The following is a 15,098-nucleotide window of genomic DNA, read 5'->3' on the forward strand; positions in this document are numbered from 1 at the left end:
CGGCGGGAGCGCCTCAGCACTCCCAAGCGGCGCACTGCAGCAGTGCACCACCGGGCCGGCCCACACATCTTTTGTTCTGATCCTACTCCTGGTACCATCTTTTCTTCTTTTCCTACCTTCATTTGCCTTCTGTTCTGATTCTCTTCAACACTTTTTTTTAAATTTTTTTTTTTGTCCTTTTTGAGGCCGGCCGCACCGTGCTCAGCCAGTGAGCGCCGTGAGCGCACCGGTCATCCCTACATAGGATCTGCGCTCCTAGCACCGCATTCTCCCGAGTGCGCCACGGGCTCAGCCCTGATTCTCTTCGACACGTATTTTTTATTTTACTGTATCATTTAAAAATCTTTTGTGGGCCGGCCCGGTGGCGCACTGCGCTAGTGCGCTGCTTGGGAAGTGCGGTGGCGCTCCCGCCAAGGGTTCGGATCCCACATACAGACCGGTTCCCACTCACTGGCTGAGCGAGGCGTGGGGGCAACACCGAGGGTTGCGATCCCGTTGCCGGTCCCGGTCCGGTACGGGGGCGACACTGAGGGTTGCAATCCGTTGCTGGACACGGAAAAAGACAAAAAAAAAAAAAAAGAAGAATAAAAATCTTTTGTATTTATGTAAACAACCTGAAACTGTTTTTCTGAAGCTAGGTGATGAATAACCAAATAAGGGAATGAATTTCAATTGTCTCTAATCGTAGGGGGTTATTAGCTCCTATGCAAATGGGCCTAATGAGCACTGGCACTAGGATTTCTAATTATCCTTAATGAGCTTCCAAAATTCATGGGGCATAATAGGATGAGGCTGATTGTTACTCAAATGACCCAGTGAATCAAGCCTCCTGGTATCTACGCCCTTGTGTAGGCCCCTCCCATGTTGACTCTGGGCTTGGCCATGTGACTTGCTGTGGCCAGTTGGGTATTAGCAGCTATGGCACAGAGGCCTGATAAATGCTTGTGCTTTGGAGCTTACTCTCTTGGAAGTCTCATGAAATCACCATGTGAGGAAACCTAGCCTGGGCTGTCTTCACACGGAGAGCAAGACCTCACCATCCCCCCATCCCAGCTGAACCCAGCCTGTAGCCATTACTCCATGTAGCAGCACAAGTAAGCCCTGGAAAAATCAGCAGAAGAAGGCAGCTAACTCATAGAGTCGTGAGAAATAACAAATCATTACTGTCTTAAGCCCTAAATTCTGGGTGGCTTGTTATGCAGCAACACCTAACTGATACATGGGGTCACAGTGATATTTTGGGGCCTCTATTTCCACCTGATATTCTGGAGCTTCATGTAAATCCGCTGCAGTGAAGCAATCCAAAAATATGGTGGCTTAAACAAGATCATTTATTTTTTTTGTATGCAAGAGGTAAGAGGTAGGTTGTTTGGGGCTGGTGGGGCAACTCTGGCCACCCTCAAAATGGCTCTTCTATCTCTGGATCCAAGGTGAGTACTCCAGCTCTTGTTTTCTTCCTACTAGAAAGAAAAGAGAAGAGTGAGGTAGGAGTGCCCTATCCTTTTTAAGGGCAGAATCCAAGAGTGGCACCCAAAACTGGGGCACACGGCTTCACCTAGTTGCCAGGGAGACTCAGAAATGTAGATTCTAGCCAGGCAGCATGTGCCCAGCTGAAATATGGCAGATCTTTTTATTAATGAAAGAAGGAGAAACTACATATTTGAGAATAACTGGCAGTCAATGCCATGGTCTGTCTCCAGGGTGAGTATTCATATCAGTAAATATGAGTGTCCCACAGATTAGGTATTAAACAATAACAGGCATCAGGCTTTTATGTATGAATTGATTAGGGTGCTTTAGGCTGCAAGTAACAGAATACTCAACTAAAAGCTGCCTAAAGAGTTAGGAGTTTTTGGGGCCGGCCCGGCGGCACACTGGATAGTGCGCCGCTTGGGAAGCGCGGCAGCGCTCCCGCCCGAGGGTTCGGATCCCACATACAGACCGGGCAATCCCGTTGCCGGTCCCTGGTCCGGTACGGGGGCAACACTGAGGGTTGCGATCCGTTGCCGGACACGGAAAAAAAGATAAAAGAAAAAAAAAAAAAGAGTTAGGAGTTTTAATATCTTAAGAGGTTTAGGGGTAGACCATTTTTTAGTCAATATTCCTTTCTTCTTTCTGCCCTCCCATCTTCTGTGTCAAGCCTTTCTTCGTGGCTGAAAGATGGCCACAGTGGCTCCAACCATCATATCTACAGATAACAACAAAAATTAGTAACAGCTATTATGTATTGAGTGCTTACCATATGCCACATGTTAGACTCAAACATTTTGGGTGAATTCACTCCCTTGATCTCCACAGCAACCCTACGAGGAAGGTACAAATATTAGATTTATTTTGCAGATAGGAACATGAGGTGCAGAAAGGTCAAGTAACCTGCTTACCAAGACCCAGCTAATCAGGGGCAGAGAAGAGCTTTTAACCCCAGCTGTGTTGCCATAGGCAGCACCCCAGGAAAGGAAGGCTGGGCAGGGCTTGTCCGAAAACAGCTCTCTCTTTTTATTTTTTTTATCCTTCCCAGAAGCCCCCAGCAGACTCCCCCTTCTGTCTCATTGGCCAGAGCATGGTCACCCCCCAACCAACCACCAGCAGAGGGGGAGCGGGAATAAACACAATTATCTTTGACCAGTCATCATCCACCAGGGAGAGGTGGGTATGTTGCCCTCTCCCCTGAACAAAGCAGGCTTTTTTTCAGCAAGGAAGCAAGGGCAAATGTCTGCCGCAATGGTGGGACCCATGGTAAGCTGGGGTCCTCCAGCCCATTGGGATTAAAATAAGGTTGCTCAGACCCCATCCCTCACTCTCCACAAGACTTCTGCAATTTCTCAGGCTTGCGATTGTGTGGCTCTGGTTTCCTGCCTCTGCTGAGTTCTAGCAGCTGTTCCCTTTATTTCTGACCTGGAATTGACTCAAACGTAGGATGCAGCCTGTTTCTTCTCCCATGAAACCATGAATACCAGACTGCTCTGTAAGCAGAATTCCACCGAAAATTTGTGGGTGTCTAGAAGAGTTATAGAGCTGCTCAGTTCACGACTGCAAGTGGCACGGGGACATCCCTGGTCTTAAAAGCTGGTTCCTCACTCACACCAGGCGTTCCTCACTTGTCCTGTCCCCCCACCCCCATCTGCTGGCTCCTCCCTCCTTCCTTGCAGCCCTTGCCTGCCACTTTGATGCCCCAGGGGCTCCCAGTTCTCAGGTGTGACACTGAGCAATTGGGGCTCTCCCCAGCCCCTCCTCCTCCCAGACTGCTACCAGCCTGCCTTTGCCAGGCCAGACCCAATAAGGTGCCTCAGAACAAAAGGGCCTTTTATTTAACAAAGTAGGATCTACTCTCCTTACAAGGAATCTGTGGTTATAAATAACAACGATTGGACCCCCATCCCCCCGGACTTCTCTAGGGGAATTGGAAATTCAAATTTCAGAATAAGCTGGCAGTCAAGAGGGTCCTCCCCCTGTCAAAGCCCCTGAATCCTTGGGAAGTTCATGGAGAAGGACATGCTCCCTTTCTCAGAACCTGAGAAGGTAAAATTAAACTGCATTAGAAAGATACTGTTCTTGAGTTTTTTACCCTGCTTGCCCAGCAGGCTCTCTGCCTCTAAGGCTCAAAGCCTCAGTGATCCCTCTTAGGAACCTGTTGTGAGCAATTTTGAGAGCTGAAGGAGAAGTGGGAGGGGTCCCCCCACTCTACTTTTGCAGAAGCCACAGCTGGCCCCCATCCAGGCCTTCAGCCCTCCAGGAGGCAGAGTTCAGCCCTGGCCCCAACCCCCTCCCCCCAACTTCCAGGAATATGGGTGTTTGGAAGCACGAGGGCTTGCTCAGACAAGGAGGACCCCCTTGCCCCAGGCTAGGGGCTCAGCTTCAGGACCTCAGGCACAGGCTCCCCACAGGGGGATTTCCACAAGTCTCCTGCTCTGGTCCCTCTGACTGAGGGTTTGGCCAGGGCCAGGGCTCGAGCTGAGCTGTTCTGGTTGCCCAGGGGAGAGAGGAAGGAGCAGTGTGTGGGAGGAGAGGAGAAAGGGAGGGAGTGACCGGCCATGAGAACCTGGTGTGGGATGACCTCAGGGCTTTTAAGAGCAGGACAATGTCTCTTGCTACCTTCCCATGTGTGCCGTGTCTTTAGTAAGTCTGCCTTACACAACAGGCTTTTACTGGTGGTTGCCCTGGAAGCAGGGAGAAATGTTCTCCAGCCCTTGTCCCTCATTTGGGTCAATGCCAGGGCGGAAATAAAGGCAACAGCTGCAAGAAACCAGCAGAATCAGGACAGTGGCCATGAAAACAGGACCTTTTACTGGTGGTTGCCCTGGAAGCAGGGAGAAATGTTCTCCAGCCCTTGTCCCTCATTTGGGTCAATGCCAGGGTGGAAATAAAGGCAACAGCTGCAAGAAACCAGCAGAATCAGGACAGTGGCCATGAAAACAGGAGCCCTGAGAGCTGGCAGAAATCTGGGAGGCCTTCGTATGGTCACCTTGTCCCGGTCTCCAGGGGCGGAGCTCGCAGTTGGAGGCTGGGTTACGTCTTCAATCCACTTCCATGCTGGGATTCTCAAAATGCAGTTCTTAACCAGCAGCCTCAGCATCATCTGGAAACTTGTGAGCTATGCAAATTCTTGACCCCGCCTCAGACCTACTCAATCAAGCCTCTGGGGGTGGGGCCTGGAAATCGGTGTTTGTAACAAGCCCTCCGGTGAGTCTCCTGCAGCTGGAGCTTGAGAACCACTAGCCTATGGGAACAGAAGCCAATACTGCTCAGGCGGCGCAGCTGTGGCGTTCCCATTCCTCCCTGCCAATTATTCATTTAGGGGCAGGTGTAGGACCCCATTCTGGTCAATGAAACAGAAAGGGGTTCTGGAAAGTTCCCCCTCATACAACAAGAAAGACATCTGAGGAGAAGCTTTGCTCTGTCCTTTTCCCTTTGGACGCCGGCAGCAGGTTGTAAGTGGGGGCTCTGCAGCCGGGCTGGGGGGTGTGCATCCTAGGAAGAAAGCAAGGGGGAAAACAGCACAAAAGAACAACAGGAGCAGCAGCTTGCAGTTATTGAGGACTGTCCATATGCCAGGCGCTGTTCCAAGCACCTCGCTTAGCATATTTCACCCTCATAACAGTAGATTCTGTTGTTGCCACTTTATAGATGAGGAAACTGAGGCACGGACAGATTTAAATAACTTGTCCAAAGTCATACAGCTAATATATGGAGGCCAGGATTCAGGCCATGGGGTGTGGGCATCGCAGGCCACTCTAGAGATCTTGGCCTTTTCCTAAGCATGACAGGAAGCTGTCAAAAGGTGTCAAGCAAGGGGGTGGCAGTTCTGACTTACCTTGTAACAGTCACTGAAATGCTCTACTCATAAAATCTCCAGGTGGTTGGGGACAAGCCAGGCACACTTGCACGACCTGTTCTTCAGCCTCTTCTCTTTGTCTCCGAGACATCACTCCCTTGGCAAACCCAGAGTCTGGGTGACTGGGACCAGGGTGACTCAATGGCAGATGCTGATGGGGTGGGAGAGCCACAGATCCCTGGGGAAAAAACAAACTGCACCAAATCACTCTGGTATTAATTCAACAGAAGACTAGAAAGATGATCTTTGGAAAGTAGGTTTAGGTGATTTTTTAAACAATCTGAATGTTTACATTTTCTGTAATTGACCTTGCATCACTTGCTCTTTAGAAAGCAATTTTTACTATTTATCAGAAGAAAGAAGAGGAGACAGAACTCAGCCGTCCCCAGGGTGGTTGGCTCCTGCAGGAACTAGCTTTAGCTGAAATTGTCATCACGATAACAACGCTTGGAGTGCTGCCAGTAGTCACTGCTTTCCAAGTGCTTTATGTGACCCATATGACCTCGTTTCTCCCCACTAGCCTGGCCAAGGCCACGAAACTGAAGAGTGGCAGGCTGGGGTCCAGCCTCTCAACTATGTACTATGCAGCCTTTCTGGAAATTGCTTCTGATGCCCCTGCGGATGAAAGGCCTGTCATCCCCACTCCTTCCACAGTGTAAGTGGCCTTCATTATGTGCTGGAACCCCCCCCAAAAAACTTATTTTTCTCTTGGTGTCAGACTGCAGAACCCTCGGCCTGGACAGGTTCTGCATTTCTTGGCCTGGACAGGCTCTGCATTTCTTGGGACACCAGGCTCATAGCACCTGTGGGTAGAGAGAGATGGCTATTTGAAGGCTGTAGACACCTGAGCATTGTGGTTAAAAGTTTGTGGCTTGAGATCCCAGCTCTGCCACTTACCAGCTGTGAGACCTTTTGGCAGGTACCTAAACTTACTGAGTCTCAGTTTTTTTATCAGTAAAATAAAGATCTTGGCAGCTGTCAAGGTCAAATGGTATAATCTATATAAAGCTCTTAGCACAGTGCCTGGCTCATGCTAAGTGCTTATTAAATGATGGTTATAATTATTCAACATGCGTTTATTGAGCATATACTATGTGCCCGGCACTGTGCCCACAGCAGACCCACTGGAGATGCTGGAGCCCAACAATTATAGCTCCAGACTCCACCCACAGACATGAGAATTTAGCAGGAGCAAGAAGCCAGAGCTAAAAGTGCCCTGAGAACAACCTTGCCTAGAGTGTACAGAGAGTGTAGAGGGCTTCACATGACCACAGGGCATGGGATGGGGTTTGAGTGAAACTGACCTCTCTCATGGGACACCCCTGCTGACACCTGGTTTATAGACATCAGGCCAGCATGTATCCCTTCCTCCTGTCTGGCAGAGGCCTGACTCTATCAAGGTGTTGGAGGCAACATACCCAGGTCTGGGGGGCAGAGGGGTAAATTATGTCTGGTCTGAACTAAGTATGATTTTCTCATTCCCTGCGGTCAGCAACGAACTAGCTCAGAGTCACTTGGGAGTAAGCAGTCAAAGCTTATCTTTCAATCTGTGGTTTAGGGGTGCGTATGCGTGTCCCTATTCTGGCAAACAAGGAATAGTAGGTCCTATCTCATGGGGTTGTTGAAAGAATTAAATTCACGGTTACACATAAAGTACTTAGAACAGTAATTGGCATATAAGTAGAAGTGGTATGTTCAACTTCCAGGAATTTCCCTTAAAGGAAAAGATCATGTCTCTCTCCTTCCTTTTCTTCTTTCCTGCTGGATAAGATGTAGGCACAATGGCTGGAGCTGAAGCAGCCATTTTGGACCATGAGGCAAAGGAAGAATGTGGAAAATTTAGGAACAAGACAGAAAAAGTCTAGGTCTCTAATCACTATGGTATCACCATACCAGCCCAGATCATCCTCCTAGACATTTATTTATGTATTTATTTACTGCACTGATTTATATTGAGAAATGTTTTCAGCTTGATTTCAATCCCCCATATAAAGTCTGTCAAGGGAAATGCATGCTAGTTATGTATTTAACAAGTTACACAATATATAAAGATTATTATACCATAGATGAATTATGTAAAGTTAATGTTTGATTAAAATATTTACATCAATGCTGCTTTGTAGACTACTTAATAGATTTTTTTTTGATTCTTTAAAAAGATCAACAAAATTTGCAAACTTTTATCTAGACTGACCAAGAAAAAAGACAGAAGACAGAAATTACTAAAATCAGAAATAAAAGGGCTGGCCCGTGGCTCACTCAGGAGAGTGTGGTGCTGATAACACCGAGGCCACAGGTTTGGATCCCTATATAGGGATGGCCAGTTGGCTCACTGGGTGAGCGTGGTGCTGACAACACCAAGTCAAGGGTTAAAATCCCCTTACCTGTCATCTTTAAAAAAAAAAAAAAAGACTGAGATAAGATGGGCTTGAACCCTTCATTTTGTGTCTAATGGAAATTCCAGTTCCCTTCTGTCTTAGTATGTGTCTGTTGCTTATAACAATATTGAAACTGGATGATCTATAAAGAAAATGAAATTTATTGCTTTCGGTTTCAGAGGCTGGGAAGTTGAAAGTCCAGGGAACACATCTGGTGAGGATCTTGGGGGTGGCAACAGTGACCCAGGGGTCTCACGTGGCAGGAAATGGTGGAGCAGAGAGAGAGAGTCTCACTCCTCTCCTTTTTTTTTTTTTTTGTCTTTTGTCTTTTTTCCATGTCCGGCAACGGATCGCAACCCTCAGTGTTGCCCCCGTACCAGCCCGGGGACCGGCAACGGGATTGCAAACCTCGGTGTTGCTCCCGTGCCCCGCTCAGCCAGTGAGCGGGAACCGGTCCGTATATGGGATCCGAACCCTCGGACGGGAGTGCCACCGCGCTTCCCAAGCGGCGCACTATCCAGTGCGCCACTGGGCCGGCCCTTTTTTGTCCTTTTTGAGACTGGCCACACCGCGCTCAGCCAGTGAGCACACGGGCCATCCCTATATAGGATCCCAACCCGTAGCGGGAGCGCTGCTGCGCTCCCAGCACCTCACTCTTCTGAGTGTGCCACAGGCTCGGCCCACCAGTCATCTTTCAAAAAAGAAAAAAAGAAAGAAAGAAAGCAGGGGCATGGTAGGACAGTTGCTCCTTCCGCTATGCTGGAGTGGGCTCACCTGAGTGTGCCACAGGCTCGGCCCACCAGTCATCTTTCAAAAAAGAAAAAAAGAAAGAAAGCAGGGGCATGGTAGGACAGTTGCTCCTTCCGCTATGCTGGAGTGGGCTCAGGAGAGATGTCCTCCTCCTCCTCTGGTCTCCACTGGTGACTCTCCCTGCCTCACTGCAGTCTGGGGTCTGGCGGGCCGCCTGCACGGTCCTGGGGCTACTGCTGTGGTGCCGAGCCACTTTTGCATCAGCAGTGGCTGTGGTGGGCCAACGGCGAGGAAGTGGTGTTTTTGGCATGCTCCTGGCCTGTTTCCCGATGGGGGATGCTGCCCTCGGCTCCTGCCTAAGGACCCCAGGCATTGTCTGTTTCTTGCCTGTTTCCGGGCAGAGGGGGCGGCCCCTCGGCTCCTACCCTAGGACCCCAGGTGTGCTCATGTATTCCTAGACATTTAAATTAGAGAAATAAATTTCTATTTTATTTAGGTTCCTGTTATTTCAGGTATCCATCACTCACAGCTGAAATAAGTTCAAACTGCTACAGGAGTAAAACTTAGATTTGTATCCAAGCTTGCCAGACTCTGCAGCATTTCAACAGTTTTTCTCAAAGTGTAGATGGCAGACTACCTGAATCAGAGTCACGAGTGAAGAGCTTCTTTACAATGCAGATTCCAGGCTTCCACCTCAGCTCTGCTGAATTAGACTCTTCAGAGTGGGACCTGGGCAGTTCTCTTTTAAACAAGTTCCCCACCCAGAGGATCCCAGTGCACACTCAAGTTTGTGCTTCATTCTATTTCCTCTTGCAAGTCTTAAAACAATTAGGAGTCCATTCTGATCTCCTGGGTGGGACTAAATGCAGGTGGACCTCAGGGGATTTGGGGGAGGCAGGGAGGGCTTGTGGGCAGGGGTCAAGGGCCCAGGGCCTCAGGTAATCTGCATCTATCCACTGAAGCAGGTGCTGAGCAGCCCTCCCTGAGGAGGCAGCTCTGTCCCTGGGGGTCCTGGATGGTGTGGATGACCAGCAGCCTCCACAGCACTGCCGCCGCACACAACAATCTGGAATCATCTGAGGTCCCTGAGTGTCTATGGCACATTGTGATGCTCCTCTGGAGCCCAGGATGAGCCACAGGAGGCAAATCTCAGCTCAGGAGCTGGAATTTTGGTGCAAAGCTGTGCCCTCTTTTGCAATCCACTATTGTCCTTTTTGAGAAACAGCTCATGCCTTTGGTAAGCTGGTGAGTCCTGAGGGAGACTTAAAACCTGACACAAGGCACTTGGGGACCATACGACAAGAGCTGAGTGCTGTCTGACCTTGCCACAAAGTCAGGTGTGCCCAGCAACATCTGCCATCAAGGGAAGAGGGTGCACATGGGTGAGGACTGAACGCAGGTGCGTCCTGAAACCCAGGTGAGCTGCCGAGCAGGTGGCTCATTCCCCACCGTCCCTTCTCAGGCTTCCCAGCTGGATCTCCCTCCACCCACACCTTAGACACAGGTCCCTAGGACCAGCTGGACAAGGATTGGAGACTCGAGCCTGTGCCATGCAAAGAACTTGGTGGATGCTTGAGGCTGGGACTCATAAGCAGAAGTGCTAACAGGCACCCGGGGCCCCGTCTGAGGCTGGAGGTGTCGTGGAGCAGAGGGACGCAGTCCCCCTCCATGTTCGCCCTTTTCATAGGCAGGTATGGGAATGACCTTGGGCTGATGGAGTGGGGTGTCTGAGGCTGGAGGTGTCGTGGAGCAGAGGGACGCAGTCGCCCTCCATGTTCGCCCTTTTCATAGGCAGGTATGGGAATGACCTTGGGCTGATGGAGTGGGGATGAACTTTTGTGCTCCGATGCCAAGCAGTCTGAACTTAATGAGCATCAGCTGTGTCAGGGAGTGCCGGCCTGGAGCCCTGGAGCCTCTCTGCCCACCTCACCTGGGCCCATGGCTCAGGCACAGCCCCTCCTTCAAGGACAGGGAGCCACTGGTCCCAGCTTGCTAGTTGCCAGGCAACCCAGGATGAGCCTTCAAGGTCATTTCTCAGACAATTCTGAGCTCTCTCTGCAGCCTGTGAACAGATGGTTCTCCAAGCAGCCAGCCCCAGCCAGAAATCGATGGCTGCGGCCCTGCTGCCTGTCGCCATGGGCGAGGGTGAGCAGAACCCCTTCCAGGGTGGGCCTGCAGCAGAACAGTGTGGGGTCCATTTTGTGTGGAAGGAGAGGCGGCCTGAGGTCAGGGCCTTGGAAGGAGGGAGACTGAGGATGGGTGACAAGGTGCTGGGTAGGTGCTATGTGGTCAGACTTTCAGAATGGGCCCAGATTGAGAGAGAACGCTTGTCCCAAGTGACAGTTCACCAAAGGACACTCCTTGAAAGGAGGCTCTGACAGGTGTCACCATCTTCTCTTTCTCATTTTTAGGACCTGGATGAAATTTGAGAAGATATCCCAACTACAGCGAGGCCTTACCTTTGATACTTCTAATTGCAATGAGACTTAAATTTTAGAACAAGAGATACAGACCATTTACGGTTTTTTTCCTGTCGCATTATCCTGTTTTAATAATGCTAAGCAACACTGGACTATTATTCCTGGGGATAGAGCTGGTCATAACTAGTTTGTGACTTTACCTCATTTGAGGCAGCATCAGGGATGACATCCCAGCATGACTTTACCTTATTTGAGGGACGAAGAGCCTTAATTTTCTAATAGAAATGTTAAACAGCAAGCCAGCATTTTTTTTCCCAGGACAAGGACAAAGTCCCTTAAGAATTTTGCAAACATTACATGTTCTTTCCCCTTGTTGCAATATGTGAAATTTATCTCCTGGTGTAACTTGCTTAATAGTCACAGTTTGTTAATTCCATCTGCCTCCCAAGAGGAGGACAAATTGTTACATTGTGATATCCTGGGTTCTGGGAGTCTCCCATAAGCCACAGCTAGTCCAGAACCTAATCAATGGACCCACGAGCAAAGTGGCTTTGGAGGCAGGCATGGGGCTCTGCATGGCCTCTATAGCATGGGTGTCCCCTCACCAAAGCCAGCCTGGCCACCACCACCTCTGAGTGGCCAAACCTGTGCTCTTGGGGCTTAGCCAGCCACCTGGTGACTGCTCGACCCTTTCCTTCTTGGAGGGGCAGCAACTTGTTCGCCTGCAGTAGATCCTTATTGTAGAGTAGGGTTTGCTTTCCCGTCCTCCCTCTGCACCTCCACTGGTGACCTTACTGAATGCCACTGGTAGGGTGTCCTGCATAGCCTTGCCTCCCACGAAGAAGCATGTGTTTCTGTGAAGACTGTGAAGACCTGCAGCAACGGGCCAGTGTCCACAGGATTCACTGGTCTTTCTTTGTACGCATGACCCAGGACCAGGTGGCCTTACTGCATGGTGGGACACCTCAGTGCAGGCTGGGTTATGGTGCGTGCTGCTGATCTGACCTTGTGAGGCCTGCTGATCTGCAGGATGTGGCATATGCTCTGAACCAGTAGCAACATGTGGTGCTACTTCTCCTGGAGTCGGAATCCAGGGGTCTCTGAGCCGGTCTGGGGAGGTAGGAGCGCCACATACTCAGTGCCCTGTGGAGGACTGGGTCCATCAAAAGAGGAAGCTGAGACAGTCACCTCCGCTGCAAAAACAGACAATAAGGTGCATTCTGGTGTTGGCCAGGGTGCTGCCCCTGAGTATCAAAGGGAAACGGAGGCTGCTGTAAAGCAGAGACAGGGAGGAATGTGGAGAGAGCCCAGGGTGAGTGGGACCGTCTGAGACCCTCCTTGGTCCTCCATGCCCCGTGGGAAAAGTCAGTGGAGGATGTTTGCCCTCCATGCACAAAACTATACCTGAGGGATCAGGTTCTTCAAAAGCAAAGGTTTGTGAATAATTCCTCCAAGGGGGAGAGGAAAGGGGGTTAGCAAGACATAGTAAAGGGCCACAAAAAATGATTCCAATGTGCAAGGTTGAATATACTAATTAGCCTGATTTGAGCATCACATATTGCACACAGATATTGATATTCAACGCTGTACCCCACAGATGTGGACAATCAATTGTGTTTCAATAAAACGATGACAACAAAGTCCTCCAGCTGCAGTGCTGGCTAAAAGCAAATGGAACATAAAATAGGTAGCACCAGAGGGAAATACAGCCCTCAGGGGACCAACAGGAAGGGGCCCCTTGGTGGAGCCTGGGGAGGGGGTGGGGGCTAGACCTGGACAGTCAGAGGGAGCCAGGCCCCTCCTGGGGTCAACTGGGACCCTGAGTCCTTCCAGCCTCTCCTCCCTCCTTCTTTAGTCCCTGGGGCCCAGCTCTCTCTTCCTGCAGGAAAGGACAGGGCTACTGGCCCTAGAGAATAGTTTGGTATGGTCCCTTCCCTCCAGAAACCACTACTCCCTGGTTGGAAGTGGTACACAGCTGTGTGTCCTGGCTTGGGCAGGGAGTCTGACTTCTTGGATTGCGGTCCCAGCACAGTCTCTTACCAGGAGTGTGTGTGTGCCCGTGTGCAAGTTACTTGGCCTTAGTTTTCTTCCCTATAAAGGGGGAAAAACATTATCTAACTCTATGAGTTGTCATTAAAATTAAATGTAGAACTAAAACCATAAAGCTTCTAGAAGAAAACATAGGAGAAAAGCTTGGCAATGTAGAGGTAGGGAAAGGTTTCTTAGACTGGACACAGGAAGCAATAACTATTTAAAAATGGTAAATTAGACTTCATCGTTATTTAAAACTTCTGTTAGGGCTGTCCATTAGCTCAGTTGGTTAGAGGGTGGTGTTATGACACCAAGGTCCAGGGTTCAGATCCCCATACAGGCCAGATGCCCCCCAAGAACCAAAAATAAAAACAACTTCTGCTCATCAAAAGTCATCGTTAAGAAAACAAATAGGCAATGTTATAACACCAAGGTCAAGGATTTGGATCCCTGTACAGGCCAGCCACCAAAAAAAAAAGAAAAGAAAATGAATAGAAAAGGCACAGAGTGGAAGAAAATATCCACAAAGCTGTTAAGAAAACAAATAGGCAATGTTATAACACCAAGGTCAAGGATTTGGATCCCTGTACAGGCCAGCCACCAAAAAAAAAAAGAAAAGAAAATGAATAGAAAAGGCACAGAGTGGAAGAAAATATCCACAAAGCATACATCTTGACAAATGACTTGTTTCCAGACTCTATAAAGAACTTCTAAAACTCAGTAATAAAAAGACAAGCACCCAATCTTAAAATGAGCAAAACATTTCAACAGACACTTCACAAAGAAAGACATGTGTATGGCCAATAAACATAATATCATTAAGCATCAAAGAAATGCAAATTAAAACCACAGTGAGATGTCACTGAATGAGATGACCCACCAAAATGGCTGAAAGTGAGAAGATTGCCAACATCAAGTGTTGTCAAGGATGTTGTTACTGACACCCCAAAGGTCCATTTGCTCACAACTCTATAGCCAATAATCAAGAGACAAGTGTTGGTGTAAGGAAAGGTAGCCTTTAATCAGGAAGCTGGCAGCCTGGGGACATGGTAGACTTATGTCTCAAAGACCATCTCTGCCTCTTCCAGGTTTGCCAAAGGGTTTTATAGGGGTCTGTGGTAGAAAGCTGATTCACGGTGACCAAGCGGGGACGTGCAGACATGCTTGAGTGCTTCAGATAAGCATCAATGAAACTTCCCAGGTGGGAGTTAACCAGCGTCATATTTTGTTCTCCACGGGTTCTGTTCCTGTTATTCTCAAATAAGATCAGGTTAGTAACCTAGAAAGAATGGCCATCTGGGTTAATAATTTTTCTCTAATTATTTGCGTATGATGTGACAGCAAGAGTCATTGTGTTCTGGCAATTAGCTGCAGGCTCTGTGGTTTGGGTTACAGGAGAGAACAAGTTCTTTAAAGGTTTAACAAAATGGAGTCACTTCTCTTCAGGCTGTTACATGTAGAGCAAGGGGAACTCACATACAGTGTTGGTGGGAAGATAAAATGGCTCAGCCACTTTGGAAAAAGGTCAGGCAGTTTCTTATAAAACTAAATATTCATGTACTCCATGACCGGTAATTCTACTTACAGGTATTTACCAAAGAGAAACGAAAACATATTTCCACAAAAAGATTTGTATAAGGTTCATAGCAGCTTCATTCACAACAGCCGCAAAGAAGAAACAGCCCAGGAGTTCACCAACAGGACAATGGATTCTATTGTATTCAAACAATAGGATACTGCTCATCAATAAAATAGGGGTGACTACTGATACATGCAGAGACACGGATGAATCTCAAAAACATTAGGCTGAGTGAAAGAAGACAGACACAAAAGAGCACTTATTGAATGAAATTCTAGAACAGGCAAGACCAATCTATGGTAAAAACAAAACAAAACATAACAGTGGCAGCCTCAGGATTGGGGGCAAGGGTGGCTGGGAACTGGCTAGGAAGGAGCATGAGGGAATTTCTGGGGTGATGGAAATGTTCTATGTATTGATGAGGGTCTGGGTAAAACTCAACCAGTGAAATACTTAAGATCTATGTGTTTCACTGTGTCTAAATTTTATCTCAAAAGAGAAAAAAATTAAACAAATATTGAGCCCTAATCAATGTTATTCATGCTGAAGTGTTTAGGAATGAAATGTACTGACATCTGCAAATTACATTAAAAATAAAATGCATTGTT

General features: G+C 48.5%; 1 long non-coding RNA gene across 1 annotated transcript; it reads right to left on the minus strand.

Annotated features, from left to right (window-relative positions):
- Window positions 1–1,318: 1,318 nt before the first annotated feature.
- On the minus strand, window positions 1,319–5,420 carry LOC103601868. Its single transcript, XR_551481.1, has 4 exons — window positions 5,312–5,420; window positions 4,463–4,717; window positions 2,240–2,303; window positions 1,319–1,460 (listed from the first exon to the last, which is right to left on the minus strand). It is a non-coding gene; the product is annotated as an uncharacterized LOC103601868 (long non-coding RNA).
- Between the last annotated feature and the right edge of the window lie 9,678 nt (window positions 5,421–15,098).

The sequence above is a fragment of the Galeopterus variegatus genome, unplaced genomic scaffold, assembly GCF_000696425.1.
Source record: "Galeopterus variegatus unplaced genomic scaffold, G_variegatus-3.0.2 Scaffold109, whole genome shotgun sequence".
Classification (NCBI taxonomy): domain Eukaryota; kingdom Metazoa; phylum Chordata; class Mammalia; order Dermoptera; family Cynocephalidae; genus Galeopterus; species Galeopterus variegatus.